This window comes from Numenius arquata, chromosome 2 (genome assembly GCF_964106895.1).
Source record: "Numenius arquata chromosome 2, bNumArq3.hap1.1, whole genome shotgun sequence".
Classification (NCBI taxonomy): Eukaryota; Metazoa; Chordata; class Aves; order Charadriiformes; family Scolopacidae; genus Numenius; species Numenius arquata.
Genome location: NC_133577.1, coordinates 6,874,574 through 6,895,547, shown reverse-complemented (window position 1 = coordinate 6,895,547; position 20,974 = coordinate 6,874,574).

The window sequence follows — 20,974 nt, the reverse complement described above, 5'->3', positions numbered from 1 at the left end:
ACATAAAAGTTTCCTATAACTGGACATGAGCAGGGACAACTGTGTTCATCTGTTAATTAAATGTTAGAGCACAGTGAATAATTCAAAGTCAAGTATTTGTTTGACAGGTCTATTCTTTTACTGATTGCCTTCTTAAGAACAGTTGTGTCCTCCTCAACTTCATTTTATTTCAAAGGGTGGAGTGACCGTGAATAATTCGGCCCATTCATTCATTATTTTACTACCGAAATATGGATTATCTTTTTTTTTAGTTTATTTGTTGGCTGAAGACAAATGGAACAAGGACACAAACTCTTCCCATATAAAGGTTCTTATGCATGAAAATTTTAGACATGTCATGAGACATATCAAGCATAGGAATTTAAGATCATCTCTGCCATTAAATCATAGAATCATAGAATAGTTTGGGTTGGAAGGGATCTTAAAGATCATCCAGTTCCAACCCCCCCTGCCATGGGCAGGGACACCTCCCACTAGATGAAGCTGCTTAAAACCCCATCCAACCTGGTCTGGAACGCTTCCAGGGAAGAGGCATCCACAACTTCTCTGGGCAAAAAAAATAAATGCGTCACTCTGGAAGTGAAAACTTGGAAAGTAAGGAGGCTACTAAAATTTCCATTCAGCTTAGAAAAATCACCCACCTATCACAAAAATTATATGTCACAGTGTATAAAGTTCTGAAAATTGCCAAGATTATTAAGTATTTTCTCATTTTTTATAGCTTGTGTACCTCCTTTTTTGATACTCCCTGCTGGATTTCCAGTTTTTCCTTGCTTTTTATATGGAACTGACACCACACAGATGCAGTGGGAGGAAAATTAAGAGCATGTTTTAAAAATGGGGTTTTGTAAATGTAATACTAAAAAAACCAGTAAGGACAGGTCAAGTACTTCTTAATTTGCTCAGTTAACCATAGCACTATGGGGATAGCTATTCTAATAATATCATAGCTCCTATTGTAACCTAGGCCACTTCAGCTTAAATTATATGGCTGAACCTCAGAAGAGCATCATGCAGCTCGAAGTTGTCAGTGGTTTACCATGTTGATCCTACCAGCTGAAAGTATACTGAGATCGGTGTTTGTGATATCTTAAAGCAAAGTGTTGTTTATATTTCCATATTGACCTGCATGATGCTCACTGATATACACTAATTGCAATGCTGAAGGTTCAAAATTGTGTATAAGTACCCAAGCTGCTTCTGCCAGCACTTATCTTAAACTGTAAGGTTCATAAAAGTTTAAGATCATTAAATCCAATGTAGGATAATTAATGAGGAGAACATAGTCTATTCTACAATGACAAATCAAGACAACATTTGAATAAGAGTGCACCCAACGGTTCAAGAAAAGGTATAATTAGGAGTGGTGAGGTGAACGTAAATATTGTATACAATTGCCTGGCTGGCAACAGCAGGAGACAGCAGCAAACATCTTAATCTAATAGACCCCTACCCCCTCTGCTTGAAAAGCAGATGGGGGCTAATACAAAAGATTTCTCAAAACTTCAACATGAACTGCTATTACCCATTTCAAGGTATTTATTACAGCGGCACCTGCCAGTGTCACCAGAGTTAGAGGGAATGTCAGCCTTTCCTAGCTTAAGTCCCTGGTCACAGGTCTTTTATAATGACCATAAAAAGAGGTTGAAGGCTCAAACTTGGCAAACAAGGATCTCAGAGAGAGATTTTGTAAAGCACAAAGGGCATTTAGACACTGGTAGATTTTGGTAAGAGTTACACACATAATTGTACTTTTTACATTACAAATCTTTGTCTCAGCTGCTTTTCCCTCATGCATTTTTAGGGTACTTTGGTCCATTGGGAGCAGAATATTAAATTAATTTAAAAAAAAAAAAAAAAAACCAAGCAAGAAGAAATATTTTTTTTGTCTTCTTGTTTCTTTCATAAACTCACGTTGTATTTTCAGTAGTCTCAGTGTTCTCTTTAGCTTTGTGTTTCTAGAAAGAGAATTGAAGAAAGATGTGAATAAAGGTCAGTTTGAAAAATGGGAAAAGATGTTGGCTAAAAAGTACTCTGGTGACTTAGAAGTCAGTAGATGGGCAGTGACTTATAGTCTGTAAATGGTACTTGCATTAATTGCACAGACACACACAGCATAGCAATGAAAGCACTGTAAACGCTGATGTTTAAAGCAGAACCAAAAATCTGAGAGGAAAGAAGTATGTCATCTGTGAAGGTAGAAGCTAGGAGTTGGTACAAACAAGTGCTCTGTGATTATATTTGGTCTTTATTTCCTTTGAATGGAAATGTGCAATGGAACATGGATGCAAACACAAACCTGGGAACTGCGAAACACTCTCCTGTCCCACAACGCGGACTTAATCTTAAATTTCTGTAGGCATATAGAGGCTAATTCTAAAATATAATACTGAAAGGATCTCGCTTTCTTTGCTGACATGGATTTACCACTTCAAATAAAACAGAGTGAAGTTCAATACAAAGGAGTTACTTCGGGGGTCTTTTATATGTAAAACTTCTTCACGTTCTTCATTTTAAGAGATGGTTTCAGTCTCTCCATTTGTGAAATAATAATATTTTCATATAGCAATGACATTTTTCATGCAGGACCAGTGATCAGATTCACCAGAACCCAGATACAATTTGGAAGCTTTGGTGGGAACTGGTTTGTGGCCAACACCTACTCTTGTCTTCTGCAAAAGAATTTAGAGAGAAGAAAGGGATATGGTTAGAGTTAAATGTTTCAGAGCATTATGCCAGGTACATACATGCTATATATATGGCATTAGAGGAGTTCAGTAACAACAAAGTGAGACTACTTAGATATTTCTTTTTTGATATAAGAATAATAATCGTATGTTTACTACTAGTAAAATATGAATGCTTAGAGGCACCTATTTGACACTGGGCTTAGTGGTGGCGAGGACTGAGATACACAGCAGTATAAAATTTTACTACCTAAATGAAGTAGACAGGTAATGGGTAGAAAAGACCGGTGAAGGCCGGAAAGGTGTCTCCTGTCAGAGGGATTTTGAACGTACAGTTCATGACAAGCAGGTCTGTAGCTTCCCCCAGGTGCTTGGTTGACTGTCACAGGCTAGAGCAGCTGCTTGGTGCATGGCCCTGATGTCTCAAAGTGCCTAGGCAGGAGCCTCCCTGCTTCTTCTGTGTGATCCAGGAAAGGGACACCTGGGAGAAAGCTTTGACAGGCAGCAGCCCTCCTGCAAAATTACACAAGGGGATGACAGTAGAGACAGTCTGCTCAGCTGAACTGTCTCCTGTCCTCCTGTCTAAATGCAACTAGAAGAAAAGAGCATCTTGCAACTGAAGAAGACCTAAGTATAATAGGTATTTCTGAAATAGAGCTGTCTGTCCCAAGTCAGAAGAAATAAAAGTTGCTTATTTCTACTATGTGCAAATGAGAAATTATATTTGAGACAGGCTGAGAATGGGATTTAATGTGGATGTAAAAGCAGCCTGGGAACAGGAGTGGGGAGCAAACAGTGTTCGAATAGATAAGGATTGGAATGATGGGACAGAATAATTCATGTTTAGAAAGCACTGACAAGCTAGTCTGTTCTTCCTGGAGCAGCTCTCATCTCAGTCTATGCAGCAGAAGGGGCCTAAGTCTCCTCATTCCTCTGCTGTCAGACAACATGACAGTAGAAACCCACCAGAAAAAAAAAAAAAAAAAGGAAAAAGAAAAACACCAAAACCACCACAACTTATCTTTTAGTTGTGGGGATGAACTGGAGCTATATATTGGACAGACCCTCTCCTCGTTCATTGACAATGTCAAAGACAAAAATGTCAAATGCCAGTACAAAAGCTAATAGGATTATAAAACCTTTCTTCTATATCAGGAGAAAAGAAACAGTAGTTGAGATAAAAGAGAATAAACCCTTTAAAACTGTAACAATGGGTGACCATAACTACTTTTATATAAACCGTCCATACACCATGTCAAAAATGAAGTGTGGAAATGCAATTTTTCGGTTTTATATGAGTTGAATAGTTCTGGTAGCTTTAGCAAACGCAAGAAGAAAACCTCATCCTAAGTAACACCTCAGGAATTTGATTAAAATTTGGACTGAACATTAAGTACAGTGACCGAGCTGTAACTCTTACAACACTGTAGAACAGAGTGGGTGCTACCAAACCAGGAAACATGCATATACTTTCCCCCTTTTCCATCTTCATTAAATATGTTTTTTTAGTCCTGAAGTCAATTTCTGGGCATGTCTTTCTAAATAACTCAGTCTGTGTGTTTCTCCTGCCCATATTTCTCCTTCACAAGTGGGATTTCATTTTGTAGGCCCCATGCTAATTAATCACGAGGAGAGATTTGAAGAAGTTGTTTCCGGTTAAGGTTACCAAATGTTTTCCAAGTGTGGCAGCATGAAAGAGACTTTGAAAACAATCTCGCTTAACAAAACAGACTAACAAATGACCCCTGAATGGCATCAGGGCAAACTCGAGGGACATTTAAGATGCAAGAGCAAGCAACAGCTGAGAGACTTGGGGTTATTCAGCCTGGAGAAGAGAAGGCTCCGAGAGACCTTATTGCATCATTTCAGTACTTAAAGGGGGCCTACAGAAAAGATGGGGACAAATCTTTTAGCAGGGCCTGTTTAGCAGTACAAGAGGTAATGGCTTTAAACAAAAAGAGGGAAGATTTAGACTAGGTAGAAGGAAGTAATTTTTTACAATGAGGGTGGTGAAACACTGGAACAGGTTACCCAGAGAGGTGGTAGATGCCCTGTCCCTGGAAACATTCAAGGTCAGGTTGGACAGGACTCTGAGCAATCTGCTCTGGTTGAAGATGTCTCTGCTCATTGCAAGAGGGTTGGATTAGATGACCTTTAAAGGTCCCTTCCAACCCAAACCATTTCATGATTCTAAGTAGAGGGAATTGATTTCTGATGGGGATGGTGGAAGGGGTTTCACAATCACATGAGTTTTTTTGAGAAAATGAAAATCAATAGCCAGAACCAGTACTGGACCTCACCAGAGATCTGAGCAGAAGTAAATTCTATGACTACAAAGGGCTGTTTCTTTTGCCTGCACTGGCAATTTGTTTTTCTGCAACCGTGTGTTTTCAACCAAGGACAATTCCTGCAGGAGATGAGACCTTTGATAACTTGCGTCTGTTCTAATTCAGGTGGGAGGACATAACCGTGGTGTGCTGGTAGCTAAGAGACCTGCGCAAAAAATCTTTGTTCTCCATGGCTGCATCCTGCTTAAGCTCTTGAAGGCTATTAAGAGTACTTGAAAACAATGATTTATGTGAGTCATACAGATATGACCACCTAGCAGTGTTAAGTTCAAAAAACTCCCTCCCAGCTCAGAAACTAAAATTGGCTCAGTCTGTTTTGCCTTCTTTTCTTTATTTTTTTTTTTAAACTTGCAATGGAATGTCATATCATGTCACAACTGCTAAGAGGAAAACAAAATCTTCAAAGTCAATGAGGCTAAAACTGATACCCAAATTATATTTAATATAGTGGGACTCAAAACAAATGAAGAATGCCTTCAGCTCTGAACAAAAGCCAGTAGAAAATGAAAATCACCCGATGAAAGAATACAGTTATCCATTCTTAATGCAGCAAAAGTTGGTGATTCAACTGCCGGAATAGCACAAAGCAAAATAGAAAGCATTTGTAGATAAGAGAACAGAACCTAATGGATATTTTCAGTAAGCCTAAAAGCTCTGTTACCACTATAGTGCAAAGATAATGGTTTCTACCTCTACAATTCCTTGCAATGATTGTTTTGCCAATATACAGTATAAAAGAAACAAAGACTAATAATTGCTTGTCAGCACTGACGAAGCATGACAGGCATCAACCATAGGAAGGGGGAATGCCACTTCACTGCTGTATGCAATAGTAACAGACTGCATACAGTTTATGTTGTTCTCCTATGAAATTGGCTCAGAACTGTAAAGAAAAGGACATGTGAAGGTCAGCTTAAGCAAGCTGTTTATGTCTCTCTAGTTAAAATACATTCAGGGACTCTCAATCACTGAGATCATTTAAAATTGCACAGGATGGAGTTGCAAATCACAATAGATAGATCTAGGCTCTGCTCACAGATCAGGTCCAAAGGAAGTTCAGAAAAGCTGCAACAGAAATGTTTTTTTGCAGGAAAAAGCATATGTCTCAGAACCTTCCATCACAGAGAGGTATCTAAATATAGGCTAATTACATGAAATGATATGCAGCATACAGATTCAAATTGTGGAGTGGAGGCACAGAAGGAAGGAGTCGCCAGATGAAACCTCATTATAAAAAAGCATGCACAGTGAAAGATAAATCATAGTTTATGAAGATCCTTTGTTACTAAATGAAATCACCGCAAAGTGGAAAAAGAAATGCTGATAATGTTGTTATTATCTATTTTCCTAGATATCATTTGAATCAAACCTCTCAAGTACAGTTTCTTAAGGACTGATTTCTTTTGGAATTCACAAAGGCCTATTTTTGGAGGGGTTTTTTAGGATGTTTGTATTTCCATAATAATAAGGCTCTTAACCTTTTCAAATCTGTTTGAATAAAGCTTCCAAAAGGCACCAGTGGTCTTAGCAACTCCACCTGGAGTACCTTACAGAAGACAGACTGTCACAGCCTACGGCTTTTTGCATTCCAAAATTCAGGAGCTGATTATTACCCCAGTCCTCAGAATTCTCTCACTGTTTAAGTAATGGTCTGCCCTAAGAAGAGGCTAAGCAACCTCTCATACATTAAACTATATAGGAGACCAGTAATCCAAGTTCTACTGAGATACTTAGGCCATGATGCTAATTGCTAGTTTATTTACATATGGAAAAAATTATATATTAAAATAAAAAGCTCATTTGAAAATATACAAACACATTATTAATTCTGTGGGAATTAAAAACATTCTTGTTCTTTGTCACAATTCTTTTAAGGCTATTTGTCTTTTCACTCATTTGGCTTTGCAGACTATTTTTACTGTAAAAATTCTGGGTTTTTTTCCTGTAATAAGAGCAAATATTTCCCTGAGGAAATATGACAAAAGTTCAATAAGTTTATCAGAGGCAGGACTCTTCCATTTTTATTGCAAAAAAATATGTTTACCAATGGAAATATAGGAATATACTACTAAATAAAATTCAGTATAAGGTTACAAAAAACAAACCAAGGTTTTACATAGCAGTGTTTCTGGGAAGAAAGAAAAAAGCCACACGATTTTATATTTAAATTCCAGAGCAAGGAAGTCTGCAGCTAATCAGCTTTATTCCCCTGGTAAGTATTTTGCTACAGACCGTGGAATTGCTCTAGAGAGGTTCACAGATGCAGCGACTAGATGACTCAGGGGAACAATAGTAGGCTACCAAGCCTTCCACCTCTAAATTGACAGCTGAACACAACACAAGGAAGAACTAGATGATACTCAGAAAGCAGTGTAATGTTTTCTTTAATTCACCACTAGACTCTATGAAAGTATTTTGAAAGGAATCTTTTAATCTGATGGTTCAGGATCAGTGTTACTGATGCTGGAATCCTTATCTCTATGTATCAGAAGTCTGGTCATCACAGGTACTTTATGACAGCTTTAGACTCACAGATGTAAGGGACATAGAAGATGAAATATCACTCCGGAAATCTTCCCTCCCAGCAAGATTTGAGACAAATTAATGGATTAGTATGGGGAAATTTACATCAGGTTTTCTTAAACAACAGAGCATCAATAGATGTCTTCAGTCCCCAAGGCTATCAAGTCAACAGCTTTCATCATTTTAATACCTTCCAAAAAACTCCTAAGGCGGAGTACATTCTCAGGAAATCTAGATTCATACAAATCAATGCAAGATAAATCAATGAGCCAAATAACATCATAAGCTACCAAGAAAACAGCACTATTTGAACACATAAAAGAATAGAACTTCAATACTTTATGTCATACAAACCTTTTGGCGAGTAGAGTTTTTTATCCACTATCTAACTAGAAAGATTTCTTTTAAGATGTACATATATTTGTTTTCTGACACAGAGTAGTCTATTTATAATCAATGTTTAGCTTTTCTGGGATTTTCCTTTTAGCATAGTACTTTGAAAATAGTGTGTCCTTCACTGTAAGGTCCTGTATCCAACAAGCAATAGTTTGGATTTGTTTAATTAGGTGATTCTGCCAAACAGAGGTGTAGGTATGCCTTTCAATTTTTCTTACTTATTCATGTGTATTACCTCATTTTGTGGATAAGGATGAGTGAATGTTAACATTAAAGGAAAAGAAAATAGCAACATTATATTCCCATTCTTACTGCCGGTCACAACGTCCTTCTAAAATGCAGATTTTTTTTCTTTGTTGCCATAATCTCCACAACAGATATAATGCAGACAGAATAATTACAGTGTAAGATGAGGAAAGTCTGTCCTTTTTGCTCAACATCTTGAGGGGACGCATTTTATTCCTCTTATTTTTGAGCAATATATGTAGCTCTATCACATTCACTGCAGACAGTTCCCGGAGGATTTTCAGTAGAACTCCTCCTCCTGTAAATAGGCCAATTCTCTTGCAAGTATGTATTCCAGAAAAGAGTGAATATATAAAACTTGAAAGTGGCTGTTACCATGCTCTGGCTGCACCTTGCACTTCACACCTTGTCTACAGTAAGGATGTTTTAGGGGAAATTTCACACCTAGACTAGAAAACCTATTTTGACTTCTGTCAGCATTTTAGCACCATATTGATTAGACCTACATACACAATTCTTGAAACACTGACAGAATATGGTGGTACAGATACCTTCTAACTCCAAACAGTGACATTAGGAAGAAGAAATTCCTATTGCAAAAAATTCCTAACTGAAAAAAAAAAGATTACAAAAGCTCCTGCAGAATTGTGGACTATATACCTATATGCTGATTTGTGCAGTTCAACATTTGTGAAGGATGTAACCTTTTGCTTTGCTTCTAATGTAAATGTAGTGTATTATAAAACAGTTCAGTGAGTATTGACCCTGGGTTGTCTTTCTGAAGTTACGATCAGCTTGGGGAATTGTGTAGCACAATGAGAAAGAAGGAGGCTCCAGGGAGAAAAAAAAAAATTAAAAATATGAGAAGGGATGACATTTTTGGCAGAATATTTTAGTTGATAATTCACAACTTCTTACCATTAATGCATGCATTTTTTTGTATTATTCCATGTCATTATGTTTGTATCCCACCCTCAAAAGTATTACCAGGAATGAAAAGATTTCAGGGAGATGCCACAAGCATACGGATTTGACTTACACCCTTCATTTTTCAGGAGGTTCAGATGCTCATCTGAAGCACTCTTGATACGGTCCACAGTCTTCACTATCTTCTGTGGTCAGGGTTCACAATATCCACTGACTCCGCAGGTCTCTGTCAGGGTGAATTGACATTATTATCAGGAAAGATTTTTTCTGCCCATAAGTCTTGAAATGCTTAGTCTATCCATATCAAATGCTAGTATCATTAAAGCTATTGCAGCACAAACTCCAAGGCAGGCTTGTCCAGTACTGTGGGAAACTACTGAGGCAGAGAGAAACTCTGTGCTGCTATGATTAAATTCCTATCAATGAGGTACACCTACATATAGTTTAGTCATGCCTTGAGTTGCAGTCTACAATCCAGTTTCAAATTAACTTGTTGAGAGTACTCTGAAAGCATCCTCTCCAACGGCTTTGGCACTTTGAGTCACCCTTCCTGACATCTCCTCACAAATATACAGAAAAAAAATACATTAGTGATATGACCTGTATTTGCTAAATCTGCCCATTAGAGGATAGTGACTAGTTCTTCAAGCTGCATCAGAAGATGCTGCAGTAGATTTGAACTCTAGATGGTAAATTTCCTCCTATCCCAAGTGTTCTTAGCAGTGGCAGCAGAAGGAGTATCCTGGAGGCAAAAGTAGACTCACAAGGGTAACCCTTCTGAACGACATAACAAGCATGGAGGCAGCCACAGAAGGACTCCTTTCTTCCCATGGGACTCCACAGTAGATGGCTTTGCATGCTCTTCTTTTGGGGGTTTTACAATGCAAGTTGTTTTTTGAAGAGCTTTGAATGTGGATAAGCCCAAAGACTGAATACAGTCAGTATGTAAAAGGACACTTTAATGGACCTTTTATAGCAAGGCACAAATCAAGCCCTATAATACTGAAAATTTGTGCAGTGTTATTGTCAACAATATAACTGATAGGCTTTAAGAGAACACAGTAAGGGTTCAAGGTCAGATTTCCATCAGGCAAAGTCGTGACCAATACAAATCGCATTCAAGTCAGATTTTGTAGTTATCAGTATTAATACCTGACATTCCTCATCTGAAAAAGCCACTCACTAGCTGTATGTTCACATCACATGCTGCACATCAATGGGAGCTTGCTGTGGGCACAAATGAACTGATTCTACCTGTGTTCAGAACTGAGGGGGAAAAGAAAGACCAAAGAAAAAAGCCCCAACCCTTAAGTGACCCGTGTCAATGTGTTACCCATCATGTACTAATAATCAGCCTCTCAATAGCTTGCTTTAGGTCAGCACTGTATTAATGCTCTCCTGTACCCTATTTTCTCTCAACTCAGGGCACAGATAGGACAGGTTTGCACCTAATCACAGTGTATAGGGGAAGCACTGTGTAGGAGGACTCTATAGCAAGGGTTATTTGCTGTCCACCATGTGGAGTAGATTACACCCATGGAAAAACAAAGGGCTTAAAGACATGAGCATCCCCTAACTCAAGTGGTGGAAGAGAAATAAGAATGTGCTGGGAGGGGTGGAGGGCAGCAGCTGTAGAGTCACTGATTGATTGGTGTGGGAGTGGCTCCCATACAAAACTGACATTGATCTATCTTTTAATCTAACAGCACAACAACAAATCTTAAGGCAATCAATTTTAATGGTATTAATAGTCCCATTCAAATTATTCACTTTCTACCTTAATTTAGGAGGCTGGCTTCATATTTCCTTGGCAGATTTGTCAAATAAGTATTGCTGTTTCTTTGCGAGAAGCTTTCCTTACTGCTCCATTTCTTTAGCATGCTTGCTTCTGTAAAGAGTGTTATAATTTCCTCCCAGGACTGAATAATTAATAATTTATTCATTTGCTGCTTGTTGTGACAATCTTTCTTCCTTGTATAAATCATTTCTGTGTTGGCTTGTTTTTCCTTTTGGCAAACCCCAGCCAGCCTCAACATATCTTGATCCAACACAAGCTCTGATCAGTTTAGATAATCTTTGTCACTCTCAAGTCAAGGCTGGGCACAGGTCAGGACTCTTCATTCTAGTAATTACCCTCGCTTCATCTATAATTTGCTCTCTTGAATAAACCATCAGCTCAGCATATTTTGGTGGGTTTCTTTTCATTCATTTCAGGCCTCATCCAGTGGCCATGGGAATCAATGGGACATTTTACTCTGGGAACAATAGACACTGAACAAAATTTTTATCACTTTCCAGTGTATTGAACTGGGTGAGAGGAGCAAATGGAGCAGGGCTAGGATGAACTGCTTTGAGATAGAAAGCAATAACTTGAGCAGCAAGCTCACAGAGCTCATAGCCCTGCAAGCATATGATCATCTTCCACGGCTGCTTAAGTCTCTGGAATAAGTAAATAAATAATAAATACATGAACAGAAGCCAAATTGCTGTATTCCTGTAACCAATAGCCACAGAGTGATGCAGTAATATTATTTTCCATTTTAATTTGTTTCTAAGTAAAATATGAACATAAATACATGTAAACACCATATGTAAAAGCCATGCATCCCCACTATTAAGGAACTACATTTTCATTTAAGGGAATGCAGTTAAGGGAATGCAATTAAGTAAATACATCTTCAGTTTCAAAGAACTTCCTCATTTCAGAAAATTCACTTTGAGAATAGACATCTCTGCTGGAAGCTGGAAGACTGAGTTTTATTTCTCCTTCTTTATTCATATAATCTTCCATAAGGATTTGCTGTTGACCACTTCCAGAGGCAGGTTTTGTGCATTTTTCATCTGACACAGTAAGAGAGTCCTTACACCCTCATACCCTCACAGTGTGGGTCCCTGCATAACCTTATACATCTAGAGTGGCTGGTTGTCAGGTAGATTTGGGGATGTTAACCATATAGCTGTCCTTCAGACATCTATATCTGATCTGTAAGTGGGGTATTTATCTCACCTAACTTTAAATCTCTACAAAAGCTGAATAGAAGGTCTCCACCCTAAAACAGCTGAATCACTTTCCAGAAAGGCAGAAAAACAGTCTAGTCATTTAAGGCTCAACTTTAGCCAGCTGGTCAAGGGTGTGACCAGCTGTGTGAAGCTCTGCTGTGTAGCTCTGTCCCAGTCAACTTTGAGCTGTAGTTGTGAACATTAATCTGTGAGCAAGAGAGCTTGTTGACTATGAAGTTGTATGGATTAAGAGAGCACAGAGTGGAGGAATGAGGCTGTGCTCATAAGAAGTTATGAACTCAGTTTCAGAAGGGAAACATTGCCATGAAAAGCTATAAAACTTTGAGAAAAAAAAACTGGAGAGTAAAAAGAAAACAATTTAGCAAGACTGAGGATGAACCCATTTACAGAGCAATGGAGGCCAGTGCTTTCCCCTGACTGCCTAACCAACAGACAGTCCTGGTACAGACCAGGGTGGCAAAAATAAAAATGCTTAACTTAGTAGTATCTTTGTTTCAGCTTTTGACAGCTGCATTAGCCAAGAAGCAATTCTGTACATACAGAAATTGTGCATATGATCCTGATTGCAAGTCTTCTCACAGAGGTCTAAAAATTCATTCAAGGAAATGATTCAGATCTCTAAACATAGGTACCTAGTACCATTTTTGGTGTTTAAATGATCTGATAAACCCACAAATGTACCTCATTCTGGCAGATAATGATGCAAGACCTTCTGGAATATGTTGCTGAAGTCAGATGTGGTAGCCTAGGATACACTATTAAGTGCTCATGTAGTGTCCTGAATCACATCCTTAAAAACAGATTAAACAAATCTTACCCTTACAGACTAGACCTGAATACTGGACAGTGAACTACAGTTGTCATTAAATGAAGAAGTAACTCATTTCCCTTCAAGCAGTACAAGATACCTGTATCACAGATCTCATTTGCACATCTTATCATTTCTCCTGTGTAATTTGGTAGCACAAGGAAGCTCTCATCATGATCCTGGACTCTTGTGTTACGACTAGTAAAAGTCAAAGGGAGCATCCCCCAAAGACCTTAAAATGTAAACACAAGTTTGTCCCAGCAGCCTGTTGGACCAGCAGCCTTATTCTTTTATCACTTTTTGTTAAGAGAAGACAGGGAGAGAGAGCTGAGAGAGCTCAGATTACGCTGGGAGAGACACAGAAGATGGAAGAGGCAAAAAAAAAAATCGAGAAGAAGAGGGACAGAAGAGATAATCTTAGGAGGAGATAAAAAGGGTAACTGAAAAGAAAAGAGAAATATAGACACCCATCTCCCAATAGGAAAGAACAGTAGAAATCATTTTATAATGAAGCCATCCCCAAGGAAAACAGAAGGCAATATTTTCCTTGAGAATGCAAGGAAAGAAAAAAAATCTCTAAGATGTAGAGAAGTCCTTCTGCCATAATTTAGTTAACGTATGAGAATGGCGATAAACCTATCAGAAAATCATCAGTAGCACAGAGATCTTATGGAAAATCATTGCAGAACTTACTCTGAAAGAAGATGTACTTCATGGTAGAGCACAATTATGCGACAGTTTCACTGCAAATTATATGACAGTTGCCATTAATAAAAATCAAACACAGCATAGAATATCTTAGCATTTATCCCACAGTCTGATATTTTTAATGTTTGCTTTTGAAATCCAGGTGTAGTATATCTGACTGCACACTTACTAACACCATAGTAAAAAATCCTGTAACCAAAGTTTACTATACCAGTGATGAATTAGCCATGCATAATCACAGTGCTGAGTAATTAATGCATTTTTTAGAGCACACATTACACTCTACAACTATATATCACACAAACGTGAGATACAAAGACAAATTACAGTGTAATTGCGGTGTACCTATAGGATATTGAATGTGACAGTAAAGTATCAGCCAGCCAAAAGGATGTACATGTTTTGACTCCCTAACACTGTGTTCGACAGTGCAGTGTTAAAAGTCACCTCATTGGTCCCAAGAAACTGAGAAATAGGTACATAAAGAGCTTATTTGGAAGAAGAAACGAGGATATTTAGAAGGACCAAACTCAATCCAATGAGTCTTGGGGAAAGAGTCAAAGATGCCAAGACTGTGAAGCATTGACTTTGAACCTCCTATGCAATACCTTGAAGGCAGCATGTGCCCTTGGAGATGCTGAGGAAGAAGATGAGAATTGGTTTTCTTGCTAAATGCTTGTGGAGGGATGTTATAGGAAAGAGTCAAATAATACAAAAGGAGACAACCCAAAAGATTAAGCCCACAGCTGTCTGTGGTCTGCACCTCTGTGTCTGGAAAGAGACCTCAGCTGTGTGCGAAAGGGAACAGATGGTAGTGCCACCCATTTTTATGAGACATTGTGCTTTCACCATCCCTTAGTCTTTTTCCCTATTCTTTCTCTATTTTAGTGTTTGGAAGCCAAATTGATTGGGATATTAATGTATTAATCTTTCCTCTGTAGGAATCTCTTCAGTGTCTAACATCATTGCCAAAACTTCAGAAGTGTTAAAAAAAAAATCAACAAATGCCAACAATCCAAGCAGAAGTCCTCATAAACCCCAAGTATATATCCTTCAGTTTTATAATCTCCAAATTCTCATACCCATTCAGTCAGACAAAATACAGAACATAGCTTCACATCCTCTCCATGTTGTTAGTCCCATCTGGCCAGAGACTGAGACCACTTGAGGTCAGGAATGCTACCAAAGTAAATGTATGTAGAGACCACAACCCTTCACCCTGTTCAGTAGTTATATTATGTCAGTTGTTGTTTCCCAACCTAAGGATTTCTCATTGGTTTGGCTTGAAAATTATAGCCTGAGCTGTCATTGTATGACTTTCCTGACTAAATCAGAAAACAAACCTGAGCAGCAAAAAGGCAATATGATAAGAGCTCTACAATGACATAACAAGGAGAGAGAGAGAGACTTGGTCATCAAGTGGAAAGGCTGTACTTTCTTGGATGTCTATATATAGGTTGTGCGAACCATGTTAAAATTCATAACCTTTCAATTTCTCCCTCTTTCTCTCCCCTTTCTCTTCCAGCTAAAGGACACGTGGTAAATGTCTCTTCCATTCTTTTCAATCAATATCCTATAATTGTACCTTCTTATTCATGTGTTATTAATACTTGTGAGTCCTGGACATGGACTAAGAACTTGTGGTCACAGGCAATGCGCATGTAGTTCAGAAAGGTATTCCTATTCCAGCTTTTATCCTACACAACTTTGGCAAGCAATTTACTAGACAATAAACTAAAGTCACTTTTCGATGAGTGCAGAGATTGGTATATTTTGACTGAGAAACTGGAATTGTTGTAGGCTGAGTCTGAAAATCATTTCTATAATATTGATTCAAGTGGGCAGTTAAGCCCATCCGGGCAAGACAGAAGAATGCTTTATGACCCTTTTCTTAATAGGGAGAAAAAGCTGCAAATTTTCAAAATACTTTGTCTGCCATCTCCTACATTTCCATTCCTTCCACAGCTGCTTTGTGCTAGGGATGCTGTCCTGGAAACAACGAGCTGTTCACAAGTGCCATCCTTTCCCTTGAGAGCAAACAAATGGCTCCGGGAACAGGAGGTGGACAGGAAGGACTAAGCGAGTTTCAGGGTCTGCAACGTAAATTACATCCTGCCAGCAGAGGTCCAGACTTTTCAGATGCAAGACAAAAATTCTGAGTTTTCATGCACAAGAGGCTCTTTTCTTTTGAAATTTAATATGAGTTAACAAGCAGGGCATTATATAAGAAAAGGACTGTGAATTTATTCCCTTAGAAGTCTAGTAATGCTGGGAAAACATACCCTCTTAACAAAGCCTGTGGCGCTGTGGGCAGCTATAGTGACCAAGAACAGTCTGAAATAAGATATGACCCTACCCCTCCTCACCCTCTGCCTGCACGGAGGACAGCCGTCACTCTCAGACCACTCTGCTTCTGCGTTTCTCTTCCAGCCTTTGACATTTTATCTGGACACCAAGATAAGGCTGTAACAGGAGAACAATGGCAGCAGCAGCACCACAGTGTGATTTCCCTCCCTCCACCTCCAGTTTCTCATCCTCCCCCAGCAGCACACAAACAAATAACGGGGCTGCATCCTTCAAACAGCTCGGGATCAGGTTCACACTTTCATTCAGGACAGTGCACTAGGATGATTTGTGTTTATCTGAGCCACTGAAGCAGTCAAATCTGAGACCAATGTTTTCTTGGTATAACAGAAGTTAATTGGAGCATTTCAGGCTTTTTCTGGAACTATCTCTGAGCTGATCTTCCATAGGATGGAGTCCAGTGAAAAATATAAATGTTAAAATAAAACAAGCAAGACTTATGCCCATCCGATGCTGCAAACCCTCCATTAGTGGTATTTAAGATCTAGCCAGCCTTAGAGTTCAGAAGGTGAAAACATCCTCAGAAGGATCAAAGCTGCAGTTTTCTGAGGGTAGAACAAAAAACTTTAAACCACAGTGGAAAGATATGGAAAAGTAGAGGCGTTTGTAAGTTTACAATAATTAAGATGTTTGCTAACAACAGGTATTCTGAGTTTCTTCATTATTTGCAAGTGGGGTATTTGGTCACTTTCCTTAAAAAAAAAAAAAAAAAAAAAAAAAAAGATACTATCAAAATGCCAAACATCATCTGTCTTTTACCAGGAACACGGATTTCATTTTATTTCCAGTATTCAACAAATCATTAATGTAGACAACATTTTTATATTATTTTAAACATTAATTTGTCTTTTTTGCTATTTGCCTTTTGGTTTCTGAGCCTTTGAGATATACTGAGTCACTTTTGTAATTTCCTTTCCAGTCAAAAGACTGGAAGCTTGTGGTTTTTTGGAGGTTTTCTTCTGAAGCTGGGTTTCTGACGTGATTTCATAACTCCAGGAGGCCATCTTCTATACTACTAAATAAAATACATAATGCAGTTGCAATGTTGTCTATCTTTCCTTAATCTGAATATAACAGCTGGTGAAAGATAATCTAAACAACTGTAAACAAAACAAAATTTCACAGATGAAAGATTTTTCTTTCATCAAAAATCACACATATGTTTCCAGATAAAGATTTTCTTTTGAAAATTTGCTTTTCATTTCATCTGGAAATGCTACGGAAACCTTTAATTGATGGGAAAGTTGAGAATTCTTCTGATATGTTTTTCCTTCACTGCTTAATCACCTTCTCTGTGTAAAGATGCTTACTTTATTTCTCATTTGCAATTGTCTGACTTCAGCTTCCAGCTATTATACTTTGTAACGCCTTTGTCTCCTAGATTAAAGAACACTTCAGTAGCCAGTGTTTTCTCCCTCTGAAGTTACTATGCTATAATCAAGTCACCTCTCAATCTTCTTCTACTTTAAAGGAGTGTGAGGGATGAAAGGCCTGACAGACTATGGACTCCGGAGGAGTACTGGAATGGGAAACCCAGTGTTCATTATGGGACCTGCCGTTCACCCTCAGGCAAACCACCTTATCTACCCCCATGTTTTCCTTCTTACAGATTTTTCTTGGTTGTTTAAATTGCGAAGTCTTTGGGTGTGTCTGCAGAGCAACCTTTTTCAGATCTTTATTAGTGCAATAAAAGACAGCTAAACCATAGTACAAAGGGGTCTGCCCATTGTAGCTTATCTACATTTATTTGGTTGATAACTGTTCTTACACTGTTCTCTAAAGTTTTTCTTTGTTTGCTTGTTTGTTTCTAGTTGAAACATTGATTGACTTAGAAGATGTGAGGATCCCTCTTTAGGTCACTGCTGACCTGATTTCAGAAAATTTAGGATCTAGTTAGCATAAGAATGCGAAGTTTTTCCAACCCATCAATTGCAAATCCTAAGAAAAAATCAATGGAAAAAACAGTTTCAAGTATACCTTTGTGTGGGTTTTGTGAACACCCAGATTACTAATGCAGGAAATTCTTTTCTTTTGGAATATTAGTTGCTTCACCTTAATTAAGCATAGGCAAGAGGTCCCTACTCTATACAAAAAAAACGAAAATTAATAATATTAGCAAAAATGTGTACTTTATGCATTGCTCTTGTACATATTTCTGCAGTAATTAGAGCCTTAAATGACTGAGGCAAAAGTAAGAGGCACCATTTAATGATATCTGAACTCCACTCCATAACGCTTATTGGTTTTGATGTAGGTTGAGTGAGTTAAACTTGGAGTAAAAGGTAAAAAGTTAATCAAACCAAGGGCAAAGTCAAAGATTTGTGAAGGTATGCCGTCCAGAGGCATAACTGCAGTAAAGACAGAACAATTCTCAGACTACTTAAAAAATAATAATAAAAAAAAAAGGTTGTAGGTTGCAAGGTTGCAATAGGTAACTCAAGATAGATAATTTGTGGAAGATAACATCTTCCTCTGGCCACACATGGACATCATCAATGCCAGCTAAACTATACACAATGCTTCAGTAAATAGAGCAAACCAACAGAATAAGAACACAGTATATTACTTTCATCCAGGTATTTCCTTCTTATTGGGTTCTGTTAGCATGACTGAAAAGAATACTAAAAAAGTCCCTGCTTGTACACACCAAAGAAAGATTGATGAGGCACAATAAATAATTAATTCATTTTGTTATTTTCTTGACTAACTTCATGTGTAAAAGTTGGAGGAAAAAACCTGAGATTTTGAATATCAATTCAGGGACCCTTGAAACATCACAGAGGTTCTTTATCTTCACGTTAGACCACCTTAGATATGACAACCATTAATTTTAATATAAGCTATAATGTTGAAATGTACTTTTTTTAAGCAGAGGCCATTTATGAAAATTTTGGAGCCAGAATGAAATCAACATTTAGAGGGTTATAGGAATGTACTAAGCTATACACTTTTGTGAGCTTCAGTAAATAACTTTTCACCCATCCCAAGAAAAAATAGAACTAGGGGTTAGTCTATGTCCCAGTCCACTCCGAGGTTCCTCCAAAATTAATGAAGTTGAATATTAAGCCTCACCCCAGGGAAAAAGCAAGCTAAAGTGTTATAGAAGAGAACAACAACTGATTAGGACATTGCGAGGAAGTTTGCTTTCAGTAGTTCCGTGAACTGAGTTTACTTCATACCTTTGTATAGTAAATTCCACTCCAACCTAATAAATATAAAGACAAGAAAAAAAATCTGAGATGAAGGTGATGACATGTTCATTAAATTGACACTCCATCTCATTTTAAAATAAGTGATCGGGTTGTCATGGGTCACCATAATGCTAGCAAATTATTTACACTGTCTGTTTGACCCCTCTGGGCAGAAACCTAAAAGTGAAGTAGGTGGGCTGAGATTTCCTCCCTAAACCCATTCCAAGGTTGAATTCCTGTAACTAGCAAGACATGAACTGATTCCTTCATGCCAGGTCTTATGATAAAACTGAGAAGATGGCTCATGTTGGTACCTGCCTGAGCCTGTTGACCCTGCTGTATCCGGTGGTAACCCCTGGTGGCACAAGCCCAACATTCCTGTTAGTCCCTGGGCTAAACCTAGCTATCTGCCCTTGTATTTTATGCTAGCTCTTTCCAGTTCTAACATTGCCTCTTTGGTCCTCATGGCTTGAACCTTAACTTTAGGGCTGGCCCAAATGTTGACCCTGAAGAGATCCAAATAGCCAGACAGGAGCAGTTCTTGTGTCAGCACAGTGCCTTTTGGACACCTCTGCCTGTATAAGCCTCAACCCTCTCTGGCCTTAATTCCAACCTGGAGGCCACTTCCATGGCCAGAGATCATAAAGTGGCCACAGGTCACGCTTGCTAATCCTGCTGGTTGATCCTGTTCTAGCCCTAGTCCCAATTTGGCCCAGCACCCTCTTGCACCATGTTGTGTATGTATGTCACATAGATAGGTATAGGAATAAGTATATAAATTCACACCCACACTATATATGTCTGTGTAGATATACACATTGCATACATGTATACAAATACATATCAGTATACACACAAAATATATAAATATATACATAAATATATATATGTTTAAATAGGCCAGCAACAAATACTATTGTTAAACTATGATCTATAAAAAACCCAGGTGATATCTACCTAGGCCAATGCTAATTTCTGCTATATCCATGGCTCAATCACATGAACCCCTCCTAGCCCCACCACCCAAAAGAGTCTCATAGTAGTCCTTCTTGATATGGTAATCTGTGCAGGTTTCTCCTGCACACTAGAATTCTGACAAGAGGAGAAAAATTGTGTGTGCAAGGTGCTCCTGGCAGGTTGGTTTGAGTTTTGTTTTTACAATCAGCAAATATGATGTGATTTTGAAAGTAACTAAAATGTTCATTATGTATCAAGGACGTAGAAAGGCTCTTTAACTGGTGCCCTAGATGGCTTAAAATTGTACTGGCGCCTTCCTGCCTGCTTCAGTGTCTTAAACTAGGCATGAATCACAAGTAAATTGCCCAGTCTAATCAAATTCTACCTGAATATATGTTACATAGAGTTGCAGAAGATGTGCTATATCTTGAAAAATGGAAATATTTCAAGGTCTAATCAGATCACTTTAAGTGGAAAAGCAGTGATCACTAACGCCAAATGAAATTAGATTGAGGAAAGTACAGAATGGGCTATTAGATAAGGGCTGAGTGATCACTAGTATAAATTATTGATCCCTACTTCCAAATTCCACTGTATGACTGACATCTCCTCCAGTGTTTCTAAGCACGGGTCAATTGTTGTGTGACTAACATCTCCTAACCTTATACTTTCAAAGTACATGCCAAGTTTTCTAAGAATCAGTGTGAGAGTTAATGCCTGATTCATCACCCTTTAATTCTAGTTTTGGCAATGTATGGAATGTTATTGAGCTCAACTGTGAATAAGTAGGATTAGTGC